Source organism: Bison bison, unplaced genomic scaffold, assembly GCF_000754665.1.
Source record: "Bison bison bison isolate TAMUID 2011002044 unplaced genomic scaffold, Bison_UMD1.0 scf7180017864134, whole genome shotgun sequence".
NCBI classification, from domain to species: domain Eukaryota; kingdom Metazoa; phylum Chordata; class Mammalia; order Artiodactyla; family Bovidae; genus Bison; species Bison bison.
In genome coordinates this window covers 3879825-3899197 of record NW_011494706.1, presented here as the reverse complement: position 1 = coordinate 3899197, position 19373 = coordinate 3879825, and the positions used below count along the sequence as shown (strand labels likewise).

The window sequence follows — 19373 nt, the reverse complement described above, 5'->3', positions numbered from 1 at the left end:
TCTCCCGGCCGAGCGAGGAGGCGAGCGCAGAGGAGAAAGAGTGAGTCGTGGTGTCATCACCTTGTCGCCCACCTTGTGCCCTGGGAGGGGCGTCCTGGGGCGCCCCGCCTCGGTTTTTCTCCCGGGGAGCTGACGGCTAGCAGCAGTGAAATCCGCACCCCCCTGGGCCACCAGCTGACGGGGAGGGGGAGGCTGCAGAGGGAGGTAGGGCGGGATGCTGTTTTGAGTACATTTTCAGCTGTCTGCAAAGCTCTTAGATGCTGTTGCTACCCGCCAAGTGGAAGGAAGGGAATGCACTTCCACCAAGGCATTAATGAAACACTCGCGCAAGAAGGTGCCCGTTTCTCTCATGGCTGCACACGCAAAAAAAGTGTGGCTGGGAGATATGTTTTCGTAAACACCTTTGGGGCCGCGTGGCCCTCCTTCCCCCGCTCCCGCAGCGCTCTGGCCTTAAAAATCCGTGCGTCGTCATCGCAAGGGCAGTGATCCTGACGGCACTGATGGGAACTGAGAGTGCGGGAGTCTCATGACTTATAACAAGGGTGAACAGAAACCCGGGATCAGGACAGGAAATTACTTAGGAAATTAAAGAACTCAACCAAATACAGGAGATGGAATATATTCGTTATCCTGGACTCTCCCACATCTAGGTAAGGGGCAGAACAAGTAGCCAGCCATTTTCTTGCCTGGAATGCCTCTCAATTGGGCTGTAGACTTGCTGTAGTTAAGGGTTGTGCAAAATTGCTTCCAAATATTCCAGATGAGCAGAAAATATTACTAACATTAAGGCATGGTAGCTGCAGAAGGCAGCATATGGCTAATATTAACAGAGAAAAGGGTGATTGCTTATGTACACATTTTCATCCTGGAAATGACAGAGAAATACGTTGCACAGTATTAGTAAATTTGAAATTTGCATTCAGTGCAAGTTGCAACCTGAGGGTACCAGTGGGAATGTGATTCATAATTCCTCTGATTATTTAGAATGCCAGATTTTCACCAAAAGTTTTGGCGTGGAAGAAAATGGACCCAAACTCTGCTCTTCTGACTATGTTTCTTAGTAAAATAAAATCATACACTCCTGTCACCAAGTGATCATTTGTTCTCTTCGTAGGGACCAACTTCCCAATGTTTCTTGAGGTTTGAGGATCCAGTGCTCCAAGAGCCATGTCTTTTAAAAAATCTTCCAGCACCATGATTGGTATTTGTAAATAATGTGCAGGCTTTCTTCAGCCGGATCAGCTCTGGAGCAACTTCTTGGCCCAGGATATCTTCTCTCTCTTTCTTGTCTGGGGCATCAGGCACTGATGCACCTGCTTGCTCTCCTTGGACCTCAAGGTTGCTGAGCTTCTGCTCCTCGGTTCCCTGGAGGCAGAGGGATGGCTCAGCCTCTCCCAACACCCAGCCTTTCCTCCTCTCCTGCTGGAAATATGTCCTGAGGCTTTTGTGGTGTTACAGGTCTGTGTTGTTAAGAATAATCTCCACTAGGAATAGGCAGAGAAAATAAATGTAACCCACAGGAAAATGGGGAAGAGCTCTTACAGCAGTGGTCCCCGGCCCCTTGTTTCTAATGAACTGAGATGGTAAGAGGAAGTCACCGGGTGTTTCTGTCACCACGTTTTATGTCTAAGAGAGGGCTCTATGAACCTTTTTTCCCCACCCCTCCTACTTCTTCAAACACTCCTTCCAGAGTCTGCATTTAATAAATGAGGCTTTCCCTTGTGTTGAGTCAAGCAGTTCTTGGAGATGAAGCCTGGGTGCTGCTCTGTTCACACTCAGAAAGTCACGTAGAACAGTCTGGTAAAATCCATGCCAAGTTTTTAAACCCAGCCACATCTCTTAGCACAGACAAGTGTGCACAGGCTTTATCAACAGTTACCTAAAACAAAACAAAACAAAACAAAACAAAACGACTTTACTGGCAGTCCAGTGGTTAAGACTCTGTGCTTCCAATGCATGGGGCCTTGGTTGGATCCCTGGTTGGGGAACAAGGATCCCACATGCCATGGGGCACAGCAAAAAAAAAACAACAACAACAAACCCAGTTACCTCAAGGGGCCATTCACTCTCCCAGATTGAGTGTATCACTTTGTCTGTTACTTAATAGCATCAAATGTAAAGGTCACACACATGCATTGCAAACTTAAGTATATTCTTATTCATTCTTTCACGTGCTTTGCGCCATCAAAGAAAACAAAAGTTGTTGATAATACTTTTATGTATAATAAAATAATACTGAGCATTTTAGCAGTGCTTAATACATTCCCTAAATGTATTGCCCTAAATGTATATCACTAAATATATTTAGTGTATTTAGTAAATGTGTTGAGTTAAATGTATTTCACTCCCCATATATTTACGAAAATGTATTGAGTACTTGACCAGGTATTGCATTTTAAACTACTTCTCATGTATGAACATATTTAATCCTCACACATCTGCTAAAGTAGATTTATTTGTAATTCTATTTGGCAGACAAGGGAACTAAGACACAAGGATGTCAAGTAACGTACTGAAAATTGCTCAGCTGAGAAGTTATAGAGCCAGATTTGAACCTAGGCAGTCTGACTCTAGTCTTCTAGAGGACAGTTTATATTGGTTATTTTTTATATATTGAACTCCAGCTCTTCTGTTATCTCATTTTAATCCCTATATTAATCTTGTGAAGTAGACATTATTTGTGTTTTACAAATGATAAAACTGAGTTAAGTGAGTTGATACACAGCAGAGGTAGGATTCAAATCACTTCTGTTTGACTCTAAAACTAGAACTTATCCATTTTAGCCAGCACTCTCTGTGAGAAATAAAAAAGTTGAGCTTGTCTGTTCTTTTGGGTTTGTTGCCCATTTTCCCTGTGAGCCATTGCTATTTCTTTTACGCCTGAAGTGTAGCTGTGTTTTTTTGCCAAGCTATTGGTATGCCTCTTTGCCAGGCAGATGATAAGGCAAAACCAGCGCAGGACCATAGCTCTTTTCACGTCAGATAATTGCCTTTGCTCTGTCTCCTTAATGAAACTAGCTAATTCCCCATAATACTTTGTGGGTCTCAAATACCATATAAATAGTTGTTTCCTTGATCAGAGATCCCTTTTCCTAGCAATGTTTGCGTCTTCTACATGCCCTAGAAAATGTGAGAAAATAGTTGTTTTGGGAACTTTGTTGGGACAAAGAACTTCTGGAGCTCACTTCTTTTGAGAATTGGCTAAAGTAAGTCCTACTGTCTGTCTTTGAAATTTATAAACCATTCCCTGGGTCCACATTAAAAAAAGGAGTCCTCTTGACTGGGAACTCTTCGTTGGTACCCCAGACTTGTTTCCTTTGCTTTTTCTCTGCAGGAACGCTGGCACCAGACTGTCAGTGTGAAGTTTGCATTGTAACATAGACGCCGCTGCCCGGGTGCCACGTGTTTATAAAACATCTCCGAGTCTTTGTTTAGAGGGGGCTTCTGAAGCAGTCACCATGGAGGGCAGGCATATGAGTTTCCAGGTGGTCATTGAACCCAATATAATTGATGCAAAATTTTATGCATTTGTGCTAAAGGCAGTGTTCCAGGGAAAAGTGGGTATTTGTGACTAACGAGATTAAGAATTGCTGGTTCTAGTGCACTGTTTAGGAAGGGGGAGGAGTGGAGGCTGTTCTGCTGAAGTGTGTTGGAAACAAGGCAAAACTATCCTGTCAGAGCCAGCCAAGAAGGAATGTTCTTGGCTCTCAGGACACTGCTGGCATTTCACTACAGAGGCATGCTAGAGTGCCCGCTGCAGGGGCAACACCCACCGATGCACGCTGCAACCAGGTGAGGGCTCCAGGGTCTCTCGAAGCCCTTGCCCTGCTTGCCACTCACTCAGCACTTCCCTTGCACATTCACAGTCCATCGACTCTTCCCAACTTCCTGTAAGGCTGGCATTTCTATCTTCACTTGGCAAACAAGGAATTGGGTGACTGGAAACATTAAGCCACTTGATCAAGGCCACAGCAGGCCAGTTAGTAGAAAGACTGGATTTCAAATGTAGGTTGGTCAAGTTCCAAAGCCAGTTCATCCTCTTCCCAACATAGTTCATTGTTTCTCTATGTGGGATACTAAGAAAGTACTATTTAGGGTAGCTTTTTACTGTGGCAGGACAGAGTTCCTCAAGAACACTCTCACATTTAGACTCAGCAGGGCAGAGGATAAGCACATCTCCTTGAGGTGTGCGCATGCCCCAGGCGTTTGATTCTCAATATGGTGTCCAGGTATCTTGCTGAGCACCAAATGAATAACAGTCTCTGGCAAAGACAGCCCAGAGAGTGGATTGGTTGATTTTTCCCAGGCAGCTGCAAGACTTTGCATGTGCACTCCATCACTCAAGTTGCGTCCGACTCTTTGCAATGCTGTGGGCTATACCCCACCAGGCTCCTCTGTCCACAGGATTCTCCAGGCAAGAATACTGGACTGGGTGGCCTTTTCCTACTCCAGGGAATCTTTCAGAACCCACAGATGGAACTCATGTCTCCTGAGTGTCTCTTGCATTGGCAGGTGGATTTGTTCTGGCTGAGCCACCTGGGAAGCCTAGCTGCGAGACTTTTTTTGTTGCAAAAATGAACTTACTTCAAACCTGAGTTGGAAGCAAAAGTGTTTGAAGCAGTGTAGTGTTCTGGGGCCTACATGATCTAGCAGCTTCGTTGTGACTGGAACCCTAACTGGGTCCTTAATCCTGGGAAGACCTCTGCTCACCAGGTGACCTACACGCCCTCTAATTTTCAGTTCCTGTCAATCCTGCAGTCCTTCCCCATCATTTCATTTTGGGGTACAGAGCAGCTAATGACGTTAGTGTGGTAAGCATGTGAAAGCAGAAATTTATGTTAGAGCCAAGGGCATTCTTTTGATTTATGTATTTATTTTTACCTTATCTGGCTGCACCAAGTCTCGGTTGTGGCACGTGGGACCAGGGAATGACCCGGGTCCCCTGCATGGGGAGAGTTGAACGTCAGCCCCTGGACTACCAGGAGGTCCCCCAGTGGCATTCTTTGTGATAAAACTGAGCCGCAGACACTGGAGAGGATGACTGCCTTTGACCAACAGGTTGTCTGGGGAACAGACACCACCAGCGTGCTTCATTACGCTCCAGCCTTCTTTCTCTCCTATAACGTCTATAAAGGTTTTTAAAAATTTTACTGCTCCCCCACCTCCACACATTTTAGGTTGGCATCTAACATTTTTATTGCAAATGTAAAGAATCACTGTGAATGTCATTTCCAGAATATTGTAAACCTTGACCTTTACAAATAAAATGATGACATCATTCTTTGAATCCCAAGTAAAATCTAAATGCTATTCCAACCTCTTTTAAAAAGTACCCGAAGAAGCTCTTCTACAGAAGTGTGCTTTTATACCTTGTGGTCAAGCATCACAGTGAGATTTGGGTTTCCTTTTTTACCCCTGGTAATGGAGGTGGGAAAGGAGACCTTGAATGACTCTTCGACCGCAGGCGTGTTCTCTGGCCGGTCAGTGTTTGGAAAGCCTGCAGACAGAAGGTCGAGATCTGGAGATAGCAATGTTATTAGCTCTCTCCTTTCCTGCACACTCTGTAGAAAGCCTCATGGATGCCAGGGCACATGATGTCAGTTTGAAGAGCACATATTTATTTGGCACAGGTGCTGTGTGGTACAGGTCACTGCGGGGCCAGTGCTGGGAGTCAGGTCCATGGGCTCTGTCTGTGTGGCTCAAGCTCAAAGTGGCAGGGCTGGAAGGAACTGCAGAGCCACTGTTCCTGTCTCTTGCCCTTAGGCCGGTGGCTGTGTGAATAGTCGTCTTTCCTTTATTGAGTCATTTATAGGAAGAGATCTGCCCTTTCCCCTGTATTTATATTTTACTTTTTATATATATTTTTTTGATATGGGCCATTTCTAGAGTCTGTATTGAATTTGTTGCCATATTGCTTCTGTGTTATGCTTTGGTTTTTTGGCCATGAAGCAGGTGGGATTTTAGCTCCCCGACCATGAATGGAACCTGCACCCCCTGCATTGGAAGGTGACATCTTAACCCCGGACCACCAGGGACGTCCCTCCAGTGTGTTTCTTTAGATCAGTGGTTCTCAGCCAAGAGTGACTGTCCTTCCTGAGGGACATTTGGGCAATTTGGCTTTCACCTTTGGGGAGAGAGGGTGGCTGCTGGCATCTGTAGTAGGAAGAAGTCAGGGTGGCTCCTGGCCAGCGTACAATGCACAGAACAGCCAAGCCTGAGAAGCCCTAGTTTAGATGCTCTGTTTTTCTGCTGAAATCTTCCCTCCCCTAAGCTAAGTTCATTTCTTTATCCTTCTACAAGGGAAGAAGAGCATACATAACATCTAAGAGGCAGCATAAGGGAAAGAAAAGAAGAAGCATGATATTCCGTTGACTGCCTCTGAGAGCCTCAGTTTCTCCATCTGTGAAATGGGACTATCAATACCTGGCTTGCAAAATTATTGTAAGGCGTGCAGATAATGAAAGCCCTGGGTGCAGTATGTGGCGCATTCTCAATGTATGGAGGATGCTTTTTGTTATTCAACAGCCATGATATCACTCTCTGGCCTTCTTTTTTCAGGGACTTGTGTGATCTTGCTCTGCTTTGAACCAAAGGTATGCTTTTTAAAAATGAAACATGTATCTGCCTCCTTCCATTTCTAGACTCTAGGCTCCCTGAGGCATCCTTTGTATATTTCAGCAGAGGGTTTTTACACACAGTGGCTCTCAACAAGCTTTATTGACCTGAAATATTAGCCAGAATAAATCCCACTTAATTTTCCTTTTATTATAAGATTTAATTCTTTCCCCTTGGATTATTTGTAGTGTGTTTAGTAAAACATTCACTTCCTAAAATGTAGTTTCTATTGCACAGCTGGGCCCAGTATGAACATGGTCTTGGTAATGCCTCAAATTCTAGAAGCTTTACCTTCCTGAACCAGTATCCCGTTAAACATTTCTGCTGGGGGAATGACAGCCTTGAGGAAGACAGCCTGTCATTTTCTAGAAGTGATGGATAGGGTGGTTTGAGTCTTGTGTTTTCCTCTGTGGGTCCCTTGGTCTAATCCCTTTGATCTGGCTTTGATCTGACACTCTCCTCTGAGCAGAGCAGTCCTTTGGCTCCTTTCTCGTGAGAAAGGAGGAATTTTTATTCATTTGTCAGATTTCTATTTTATGTTAATATGTAGAGTGAAGCCAAGAGTATCACATGTATTTTAAATAGTGCTAATGAATAAATGATGGCACACTATTTTATATCCTTTGCCGACATCAGTTTCTCTCATTGGGTATGGATTTTTCCACTCCCAACTTGAAATAGTACCTGTTTCTTTGTTTGACAAGCTGAAGATTTTAGTAATTGAAATGGAATGAAGTCCTCTCCTTTTGAAAGTGGTTTAGATCCTGCAAGGCACATATGGAAGCCTTTAACAGTTGACCAAGTGTTTGAATGCTGCAGTGGGCCCACATGGAGGGGATGATCACAGTACTCTGTTTTGGATTCAGCTTGTGGGATTTTAGGAGTTGGTGTTAGTAGGTGGTGGGTTTGAGTGGCTGAAAGGGTAGAAGGCCCTGTGGGGAATGTGTGTTTTGACAGTGTCCCCTTTTAAAACTGAAATGAGTCTCCTGTTTCACCATCCACCCCATTAGTATCAGAAGAGCAAAGCATTGTGGGAACTGGTATGTATTTTGTGGGAGAAAGAATAACAGAAAACTTCTCTGCTTGTTTCCTTAAAAAGTGTGACTTTGTTCACTTTCAGAAGGTGTAGATTACCGAAAGAGGATCCTCTCTCTTTGAATGTTTTCAGGCTCAGAGGAGAGTGAGAATCTATTTACCTTGGTTAAAATGCCAAACCAAATCTCCCAATGCAAATATGGACCACCCAGAGGCATTGTAAAGGCCAGGTTTGGGGTTTTGAATACAGATTTCCTTGCTTTGTCTTTTAGGCTTTTTAATATTTTTCAAATACTGTTGAAAAGTAATTGGCACATCAAGCAAGGATGAAACCCCATATCTTTTGCCATGAACTTTAAAGGGAGGAATTGTACTCATTTCCCTCGAGAGCCCCTTGTTTCTTAAAATCAAGAAACATGAATTATTAAAATTTGAAGGCCACCAAGTTGAAGATTTTAAAGTGGATAGAAAAGTCGGGTTATAACACGGGTATAGGAGAGGAGGTCCAGGGAATAGTCAACAGAAGCAGAGGCACTACCTCAGGCCAAGGGGGGCTCATAATTTGAGCAGGTTTAGAGATTTTTAACCTTGAGGATCCATATTGTTCTAGCCATCTTGCCTGATGGTTGAGGGTGACAAGGACAGTTTCAAGTTTCCAGGGTTTTGTTAAAGCTTTATACGATTTGCCCAGTGAAGTGGTTGCCTCAGGCAATGATGGCTGTGGAAAGTTCACCCCAAGTGGGAATGCAGTTCCCACCAGTTACCTGCAGTCTTGCTGCCAGACTCTTGCCGTCCCAGTGTCCTTACAATAGACAGAGGCCTGCGTCTGAGTCAGAAATCATGGTGGGCAGGCGGTGGGGAACCCGGCATCCTGGATTCCTGAGAGCCCTGACTGGTCATTGAATTGACAGCTGTTGTTTGCCCATCATGATTTCTCTGACACAGAAACAGGCTGTTTGTTGTAAGGATGTCAGGATGGCAAAGTTTGCCTACAAGCAAGCTGTACAACAGGCCAGTATATCCGAGACGAGGCGTTGAGGTGAGGAATGTGACTTTATTTGGAAAGACAACTGACCAATAAAATGGCAGACTAACGTCTCAAAATAACCATTGTATCCAGGTCTGGATGCCAGGTTCTTTTATAGAACAGAGATAGAGGTGGGCAGGTGGTGAGAAATCAAAGTGAAAAGGCCATTAATCTTGCAAAATCTCCTGTAATGGCAAGCCACGGGAGGCAATGGATTAATTTCTTCCTTCTTGTAGTCACCTATAAGTGGACAGAGTCCTGAACAAAGGCTCCTTGGTTTAACATTTGGGCAGAGGGGCAGGGTTCCCCCAGGCAGGTCATTTTGTATGGACACAGTATCCTTTTAGTGAACAAAAGCAATGGGAAGCAAAGGTTAAGGAAACAGATCCAACATGGAGTCAAGCTGCTCCCTGTAACGAAAGCATCAACCTTGCAGCAGAAGTCTCCAGCCCATCCAGAAAACATACATATGGTAAGAACATATTGATAGCCCCACTAAGTGGCAGTTGAATGTAGTCCAGCTGCAGGTATTCAGAGGGTGCAGAGGGAGGTTTGAGGCCTCTGAGAACAAACATCGTTTCCCAGGTTTGGGGAGCTGGCAGGTCAGGCATTGGTGGTGAACTGTTTTTGTGATTTTATAGAAGGCCTCCTACTGTCGGGGGAGTGTGTAATTTCCTTGGTTCTGTCTCGTCGCAACAGAAATATGAAGTGATGGATGGACCAGCGTTACAGCCCTGGGACGGGCCGGAGTTTCAGCTCCGTGTTACAGCTCAGTTTTATTTAGAAAGTAAAGGAAAATACATCCTCGAGGTGTGAGGGAATGCCGACCCAAAAGATGTGAAGAGAAGAGAGACCCTGGCCCAATTTTGGCTCCTCTTTTTGTATGTTTTTTTCTCCTCCTGGGCTTGCCCTGTGTAAACGGGGCTAGCCAGGAGTGCTGCTTGTTTACCTGAATCCTCACTCTGGTCCTCGGACCTTCCTTTGTTCTATTTTTGCAGGCTTTTCCCTGTTTTGTCTTTTAGCCACTGCCATTTTGGACTCCTTTTTTCTATTCTAACTACCTAACACTATCAATCTTTATTTCCTGATTTGATTCACTTATTCGCACCACAGTGGATGAAGGAAGGCAAAACCTGAAAAATGGAGTTTGCTGGGGATCCCGGAAGAACCAAGCACTCTCCTGGGTTCCGCAGTAGCCCTGACTGCTCATTGAATTGACAGCTGCCGTTTGAAGATCATGATTTCTCTGACTCAGTAGCAGGCTGTGGTCCAGTGGTTAAGACTTCGCCTTCCAATGTAGGAGGAGGGGGTTCGATTCCTGGTCACTAAGACCCCACATGCCTCATGGTCAAAAAGAGCAAAACATAAAAAAGAAGCAATATGGTAACAAATTCAATAAAGACTTTAAAAATGATCCACATCAAAAAAAAAAAAAAAAAACCTAAGAAGCAGGCAGTTGCCTGTTGTAGGGACATCAGGGTGGCAAAAGTCTGGCAACAAGGAATTATTTTTTGCAGGAACAGAATGGACTTCATCCACATGATCCACAACCTTTGTAGATTCTGTTGCTGCTGCCTTTTCACAGAAGTCAGCTGACACAATCCCCTGATAACTCAGGGTCAGTCTTTATAGTGTGAGCCTCAGTTGTTATGACAGCAGTTTCAACAGATACGGGAGTAGCAGCAACAAGGTTTTGTACCTGCTGTCTGTTTTTGCTGGGGTCCTGGTAGACTTAAAGGGCTTCCCTGGTGGCTCAAATGGTAAAGAATCTGCCTGCAATGCAGAAGACCCAGGTTCGATCCCTGGGTAAGGAAGATCCCCTGGAGAAGGGAATGGCAATCCACTCCGGTATTCTTGCCTGGAGAATTCCATGGACAGAGCAGCCTGGCGGGTTACCGTCCATAGGGTCACAAAGAGTTGGACATAATTGAGTCACTAAGACTGATAGACAAAAAAAAAAAAGGAAAAAAAAAACCCTTTGCTTCCTTAACATTCCAATTATAGTTGATCCCAAAGGCATACCAGCTGCCAGTATAAATCCTAACAGTTTGTCCTTCTGGTAACTGGCATGCTCTTGGTCAGGGTGTGGAGCTCTGCTTGTTGGGCTGATTTAGCTTATGGGAGACTTCCCCTCTTAAAAATTCATATTGGGTAATGACAACATAGCCAGCTTGGAAATTCCGTTTTTTGTTTACAGTGTGACCCATCAACAGACAAAATTAGATCAGGATTAGTCAAAGGGGCACTTTGTGAATTAGGATACAGTGTCACAAAGGTCAATGGCTCACCTTCTTTGGTCAAGGGTAGCAGAGTTGGACGCGACTGAAGCGACTTAGCAGCAGCAGCAGTAACATTCAGCTTGCTACTGCTGCTAAGTCGCTTCAGTCGTGTCCGACTCTGTGCGACCCCACAGATGGCAGCCCACCAGGCTCCCCCGTCCCTGGGATTCTCCAGGCAAGAATACTGGAATGGGTTGCCATTTCCTTCTCCAGTGCATGAAAGTGAAAAGTGAAAGTGAAGTCGCTCAGTTGTGCCCGACTCGTGGTGACCCCATGGACTGCAGCCCGCCAGGCTTCTCCGTCCATGGGATTTTCCAGGCAGGAGTACTGGAGTGGGGTGCCGTTGCCTTCTCCAGCGGCAGTAACATAGCAGACTATTTTGTTTTGGATGCAGACTTAGGTGCTGAAAGCAGAATCGTCTCAAAAGAGGTTAGTATGTTTGCAGAGAAATGTTGAGATTTTGAGCAGCGTGTGGAGTTTGTAAGTAAATGTCATTTCCTAGGGCTTCCCAGGTGCCACTAGTGGTAACGAAGGGCATGGCAGCCCACTCCAGTATTCTTGCCTGGAGAATCCCATGGACAGAGGAGAGGAGCCTGGCGGGCTGCAGTCCATGGGGTTGCAAAGAGCTGGACACGACTAAGCGACTTTCGCTTCACTTCCGTACTTCTCGTGTTCTTGCTTGAGCATCCCCAGGGCTGGGCTCTCTGTTTCACGTTCAGATAAGGTGAAAGATTTTGAAGCTGGGTGCCCTGGGGCAGGCAGTTCTTGCAGCACTTGGTTTAGTCTCATAAAGGCCTGCTCATGTTTATCTTCCCCAGGAGCTGGTTCAGCTATTGAGCTTTTAGTGAGTTCATAGAGTGGGAAAGCCGATAGAGGAAAAATTAGGAACCTGTACTCTGCAATAACCAGCCAGGCCTATGGATCCACAAGGTTGTTGTTTAGATGTGGCCTAGGGAATCTGGGAATCAGCTTGGTTTTTTGGAGCTCACTGGATTCCTTCAGTGCTTAGATTATGACCTGAGTAATGTCTGAAGATAATTATAATTTTTCCTTGGAGACTTTATGTCCCTGTTTAGCTAACCGTTATAGCAAATAAGTGGGATTCTTGATGGATGCTTCTTTGGTACTTGAAAATAGCAAAAGTGTGGCTCCATTCTTACTGTAGAAGGGTCGATTTCCTGGGGAAATGGAGGGTACCTAAGTTTTGGTGGAGCGTTTGGAAAAGTAAGAAGGGGTCTCACTGAACCCTCCAAGTTTGCCTGTCCCAGGTGTGTTGTTGTTTGTTCCAAGTAAAGGTGAATAGTCGCTCGTTGTTGGTGTCCCAGCATGGACAGAGGACTGGACGGAGGTCCACACCTGTGAGCCATTTCGAGTCTGATGAAGCTTGTGACAAAGGGTTTTGGGGTATGGAACAGCTGGGAAGTAGGGAATCTTGTTCATCTCAAGTCAGATTGCCATCCCCACCCACTGGGTTTCGGGACTGTTAAGACCGGGTGTTACGGGGGCTGGTACAGGGAATGGTTAGCCCCGAGGGAATTGGTCTTCTATTATTGGTATTAGACCTTGCGTCACCTCGGGTTTTAATGGCTGTTGAGACAGTTTAGGAAGAGGTTTGGTTTCCTCTATGAAAATTTTACAGGTTCTGCACCTTTTATGCTTCCAGGGTCAGTGTTAGAGGTAGCCCACAGATTTTCAGGCACCTTGATTAAGTTAGAGGTCTTTTGCTGGAATCCTTTCTCTTCTATATCAAGGACAGGCTGTAAAGAACATCAAGGATCAGGTTCAGCTTGGTCAGGAAATTCTAAGGTGAGGTGTCCACTAGAAGCAAAATGTATTAGCCCTTTTAATTCAGAAAGGAGATCACTACCTGATAGTTTGGAGCTGTGTTAGTAGCTCAGTCGTGTCTGACCCTTTGCGACCCCAAGGACTGTAGCCTCTGACTGTGGGATTCTCCAGGCAAGAATACTGGAGTGAGTTGCCATCGCCTTCTCCAGGAAACCTTCCTGACCCAGGGATCGAATCTGGGTCTCCCACGTTGCAGGCAGATTTTTTACCATTTGAGCCACCAGGGAATCCTAATAGATTGACTGGAGCTGTATCATGTAGCAAGAAAGGAGAATTTCTCAGTGAAAGGCCCCAGAGTCATTTCTCCTGGTTGTGGAGGAATTTTAATAGACACCCACTATGGGAACTTCTTTTTCACTCAAGGGATGTGTTGTCCTATGACAGTGGGGTTTAAAGTAAAGACTGTAGCTCTGGTATCTGTCACAAGTTGGCAAGGTTTCCCATTACTTCTAATATTTTTAAACGGTTTATTTAATTTTGGCTGCACTGGGTCTTTGCTGTGGCTCGCACTCTTTCTCTAGTTGTAGCGCATGGGCTTAGTTGCCCCAAGGCATGTGGGATCTTATTTCCCCAACCAGGGATCGAACCTTCCCCTGCATTGGAAGGTGGCTTCTTAACCACTGGACCACCAGGGAAGTCCCTCCATTAATTTTAATTTTAGTTTCCCCTTGGCTGTTTAAAGGAATTACTGGTGGCAGCTTATCAGAGAACTCCTTGTGGTCCTGTCAACTCTTGAAGGAATTTTTGAGAGCAATCTTTTTTCCAGTGCCCCTGGTGATTACAATTGAGATGTGGATCCTAGACCAGCGTTTTGATAATAGACTCTTTAGAAGGGTGCACTGTGGGAGGCCCAGGTATTATTTTTGGTCACTGGTCTTGGATCTGTTGTAGTGTAAAGGCGAATAGTTGGGCAGACTTTTGTTCACTGTCTTATTCCAAACTCCTTTCAAAGTGCTCAGCATTGGTCATGAGTTCAGTCAAACCAGTGGCCTCCCATCCTGTTTTCCACCTTTTTCAGTTTAGTTCAGTCGCTCAGTCATGTCCGAATTTTTGTGACCTTGTAGACTGCAGCAAACCAGGCTTCCTGTCCATCACCAACTCCCAGAACTTGCTCAGACTCATGTCTGTCGAGTCAGTGATGCCATCCAACCATCTCATCCTCTGTCATCCTCTTCTCCTCCTGCCTTCAGTCTTACCCAGCAACAAGGTCTTTTCCAGTGAGTCAGTTCTTCGCATCAGGTGGCCAAAGTATTGGAGTTTCAGCTTTAGCATCACTCCTTCCAATGAATATTCAGGACTGATTTCTGTTAGGATGGACTGATTGGATCTCCTTGCAGTCCAAGGTATTCTCAAGCATCTTCTCCAAAATCACAGTTCAAAAGCATCAATTCTTCAGTGCTCAGCTTTCTTTATATAGTCCAACTCTCACATCCATACATGACTGCTGGAAAAACCATAGCCTTGATTAGACGGACCTTTGTCAGCAGAGTAATATCTTTGCTTTTTAATATGCTGTCTAGGTTGATCATAGCTTTTCTTCCAAGGAGCAAGCATCTTTTAATTTCATGGCTGCAATCACCATCTGCAGTGATTTTGGAGCCCAAGAAAAGAAAGTCTCTCACTGTTTCCATTGTTTCCCCATCTATTTGCCATGGATTGATGGGACAAGATGCCGTGATCTTAGTTTTTTGAATGTTGAGTTTTAAGCCAGCCTTTTCACTCTCCTCTTTCACTTTCATCAAGAGGCTCTTTAGTTCTTCTTCACTTTCTGCCATAAGGGTGGTGTCATCTGCATATCTGAGGTTATTCATATTTCTCCCAGCAGTCTTGATTCCAGCTTGTGCTTCCTCCAGCCCGGCATTCCACATGATGTGCTCTGGATGTAAGTTAAATAAGCAGGGTGACATACATCTTTGATGTACTCCTTCCCCAGTTTGGAACCAGTCCGTTATTCCATGTCTGGTTCTAGCTATTGCTTCTTGATCTGCATACAGATTTCTCAGGAGGCAGATAAGGTGGTGTGGTATTCCCATCTCTTGAAGAATTTTCCACAGTTTGTTGTGATCTATCTTTTTATCAATCCACTAATCTCAGGAGATAATCCGTTTACAAGTTGGGCAGTGAGAGCAGGTTGGGTGACGTCATTTATTGTGTGGAACCCAGGATGCCTTAGGAAGAGAACTTCCAGACAAGTTTTACAGTCAGGCACAGCCAGCTACAGATTCATTTTTCTTTTGTTTGCATGTTTGACCAATCATCGTGGGCAAGGAAAACTCTAGGTATGGCTTTTAAAAGATCAGCTGCATTTTGCAGGCTTTTTCTGCTCCATAAGGGGACCGTGTTAAAGATGGAGGATCTTAAATATTGTCAGCAGGTTCCACCATTCCGCTTCTTGCATCGTTTTTAGGCGTCACCAGCTCCTACCAGCTGTTGCATGAGCTCAGGAAGATCTGGCAGCCCTGGTCATAGGTTCCAATGAGGACTTTAAATTCTTCAGAAAACTTTTGGTTCTCTTCCACAGTTTTAGGAAATTCTCTATCTGTGGTCCTTTAGTTTGGTCTTTGATCAAGGAGTGAAAAGTACCTGAGGAGGATCTCCAGCAGCTTTGGTGGGGTGATTTATTTTAAAAGGTAACTTCCCAGAGTGGAAAGTCAGTTCAGGTAGAGACTTAGAGAGCGTGAGTACTCAGGCAAGCCAGTTAGCGGGGAGCAGCGGGTGTTATGTCAGTCTTACTGTCTTTTGATTTAGGTACCCCTTGCATCTTTAATTTTTTATTAGCCTTTTGTAATGAATTTTTTAATGATGTTATTTTGGAATCTGGCAGCTTTTTGGAAGCTTTTGCATACTGATTGAAGTAGGTCTCACATTCTGTTTGTTAATGTGGGAGCACTTGCTTTCAAATGTACTTCTTAAATGAACTGCTGCTGCTGCTGCTAAGTCGCTTCAGTCATGTCTGACTCTGTGTGACCCCATAGACGGCAGCCCACTAGGCTCCCCTGTCCCTGGGATTCTCCAGGCAAGAATACTGGAGTGGGTTGCCATTTCCTTCTCCAATACAGTCTTGTCTAATTGGAATATTTCTTCTCATGGCCATTGTGATTTTAGGTTGGTTTTGGTAAGATTTTGCAGGTTTTACAGGTGTATATGTTTCCCAGGACTAGATTCTTAGACATACGAGCAGGTGCGCCTGAAGATGATGGCCCACTCAGCTCTTTGGAATTTAAACATCCCATTTTTGTTTTAAGCTAGGCCTTAAGTTTCTTGGAGCCAAATTAATACTTAAGAAGGATGTCCTGGTAGGCCAGAGATTGTATGGTGTTTTATAAGGTACCTTGATGGATGAAAATTTGCTGGAGTTTGGTGGGTGACTTAGTGTCAGCCTAACCATCCTGCTACCACCTTATCTAATATGGGAGTCTTAGAGATAGGTAGGAAGCACTGCCTAACAGCTTTTATGATCTCAATCCAGGCTCACTGGTTTTGCAGCTTTTGGTTTCTGAGATTCCATTAGGCGCAGCCTTGAACTACCAGCAAACCTGTGCACACTAACACGGCAGCAGTACCAGAGGCCTGCCTTGTGGACTGGCAGTTCTTGGTGTGAAACTGGGGAGTGAACCAGCTGACGCCAACAGACGGGACAGCAGACCAGGATTCCAAACAAAGGAGGAATTGCAGAGTGAATCACCAGCGGTTCCCAACACGGAACTAGGGATTTTAGCCAAACAGGGAACTGTGGATTGAACCAAGGATAGGGGCTTGTGTTCCGGATGGAACTGTCTGCCAGCCCAAGGTGAACCATTAAGCCCTGGACTAGACAGTCTGCTAGGTTCGGAGCTCTGCACAAAGACAGCAGAGCTGAGAATTGAGAGGAACTTACCACAGAGATGATGAGAAAGACAAGAGAGTGCGAAGGATTTGTGGCTACCGTGCCTTGCTTCTCATCATCCCCAACGCTGTGAAAAGTTTCCTCTGACTCTCCCTACTGCCACCAAGATTGCTGAAAAACAGAATTCAGAGTAAATTTTAAAAGATCTTATGTGCTTTATTCAACCATCCATGCATCTGGCTGCCCCTGTTTACCTATCTGGGGCTTATCAGGCATTTCTAGATTGACCAGTTTAAGATTCTGCCCTGTGAGGGTTTGAAGCTGTAATTAAGTTGTTCAGTTGCTAAGTTGTGTCAGATTCTTTTGCGACCCCACTGAGTGAAGCCTGCCAGGCTCCTCTGTCCATGAGATTTCCCAGGCAAGAATATGGGAGTGGGTGGCCATTTCCTTCTCCATGGCGAACTTCCTGACACAGGGGTTGAACCAGCATCTCCTGCATTAGCAAGTGGATTCTTTTCTGCTGAGCCAGCTGGGAAGCCCCAGCCCTATTTGGTAGTGCTATTATTAAGCCAGTAATTAAGTTTAGGTATCAAGTTTTGGTTTGGTGATGACATGGGCTTAGAACAAGTGACTCCAGGTGGGGCCTCTTGCCTCTGTCTGTCCTTAACACCAGGTGGCTCAGATGGTAAAAAAATCCACCACGAGACCCAAGTTTGACCCCTGGGTTGGGAAGACCCCCTGGAGGAGGAAATGGCCGCCCACTGTAGCCTGAGAATTCCAGGGACAGAAGAGCTTGGCAGGCTGCAGCCCTTGGGTTGCAAAGAGTCAGACAGAGCTGAGTGACTATCACTTAACATTGTCAGCACCGCTGTTGCCTTCCTGAACAATGGGAAGGGTGATCTGGGCAGTGCACAGAAGTGTTTTGTAAATTCTCTGGGGAAAATTCAGAATGAAAGTTGCTTTACCTAGGACACATGTTCTGGCAGTCATATGGCTAACAGTCATATTTAGTGTTTTCTTAGTCTTTACCTGTGTTCCAAGAAGAATGTATTCATGACACTTGTTAAAGAACTAGTAAGGCAAGCTTTATTCAGGGGGACTATGCGTCATGGTAATATCAGGACCACTGCAATGGGGTTTTGCAAAGGGGAGAAGGATCGTGCCCAACTTTGAATACAACAAGGAAAAGTGGGAATTTATAGCCATATAACAGTCAATCCTAAAGGAAATCAACCCTGAATATTAATTGGAAGGACTGAAGCTGGAGCTCCAATACTTCGGCTTCCTTATGCAAAGAGCTGACTCATTGGAAAAGACCCAGATGCTGGGAAAGATTGAGGGCAAGAGGAGAATGGGGCAGCAGAGGATGAGATGGTTGGATGGCATCACTGACTGAATAGACAGGAATTTGAGCAAAGCCCCGGGAGATAGTGAAGGAAAGGGGAGCCTGGCGCACTGCAGTTCATGGGATCGCAGAAAGTTAGTGACTGAACGACAGGAACAAGTAGAATAGGGGTCACTGTATGGAAAATTACTAAAAGGAAATATCAGGATAATGGTAGGGATTCAAGCTAAACCCACCTAGTAGGATTCTTGATAAAAGGCAGGCCGAGGTGATCGGCTATCCCTTGGGAGATGTGGGGCATAAGGCACCCAATCAGATATCAGTCAGGTATTGGTGATCAGCAGCCCACTCCAGTACTCTTACCTGGAAAATCCCGTGGATGGAGGGGCCTGGTAGGCTGCAGTCCATGGGGGTCGCTAAGAGTCGGACACGACTGAAGCTACTTAGCAGCAGCAGCAGCAGCAGCATTGCTGATCAGAGCTGGAAGGTGGGACACTCTGGCCAAACTGACTTACCAGGACTCTTGCTAAAATTGGAGAACATGCCCATGGACAGGACCTAGTTGAAAAACACTCGAGGAACCCAACTAGGGTTTGGTCAAGGAGATCATCTTTGTGATACCCTTCTCAGAGGGCACTCCACTGCAGGCTTGGGTAGGGTGGTGAAGGATAGGTGCTGAAAGTTGCCAACAGCAAATTGAGAAAGGGGGAAAAGTAACCAGAATGCTGGATCACTGGAGTACAGTGTAGGCCGAGGGTTAGGCTGCATCACCATTCAGTAAGAAATAACTCACAAACCTCAGCAGAGTAGCATGAGGAAAGATTTCTCTCACTCTTGTTGCATGTCTCGTAGGGGTCAGTAAGGGGCTCTGCTGACCACATTCACTCAGAGACTGATACTGGCAGAGGTTTCATCTTGATGAATGTGCCCCAGTCCCTAACGTGTCGTTAGCAAAGTGGATTCATTGGCTGTGCTTGATGACAAATGGGTTGTTCAGCATAGTCCTGGAGGAGGGGAACAGGAGTGTTTATAATTAATCCAGATGACTGGAAGGGAGGGGCTTGCCAGAGTTCTGCCTACTCATGCTGCTAATCACATTCCTAGGAAGGTCATTCGGAGAAGGCACTGGCACCCCGCTCCAGTACTCTTGCCTGGAAAATCCCTTGGATGGAGGAGCCTGGTGGGCTGCAGTCCATGGGGTCGCTAGAGTCAGACACGACTGAGCGACTTCACTTTCACTTTTCACTTTCACGCATTGGAGAAGGAAATGGCAACCTGCTCCAGTGTTCTTGCCTGGAGAATCCCAGGGACGGGGGAGCCTGGTGGCTGCCGTCTATGGGGTCGCACAGAGTCAGACATGACTGAAGCGACTTAGCAGCAGTAGCAGCAGCAGCAGCAAAG

The 19373-nt window shown here is 45.4% G+C and overlaps 1 protein-coding gene across 1 annotated transcript in view; it reads left to right on the top strand.

Moving 5' to 3' along the window:
* DYNC1I1 (dynein, cytoplasmic 1, intermediate chain 1) overlaps window positions 1-19373 on the top strand; it is a 380358-nt gene that overhangs the window by 336 nt on the left and 360649 nt on the right. The window lies entirely within an intron of this gene.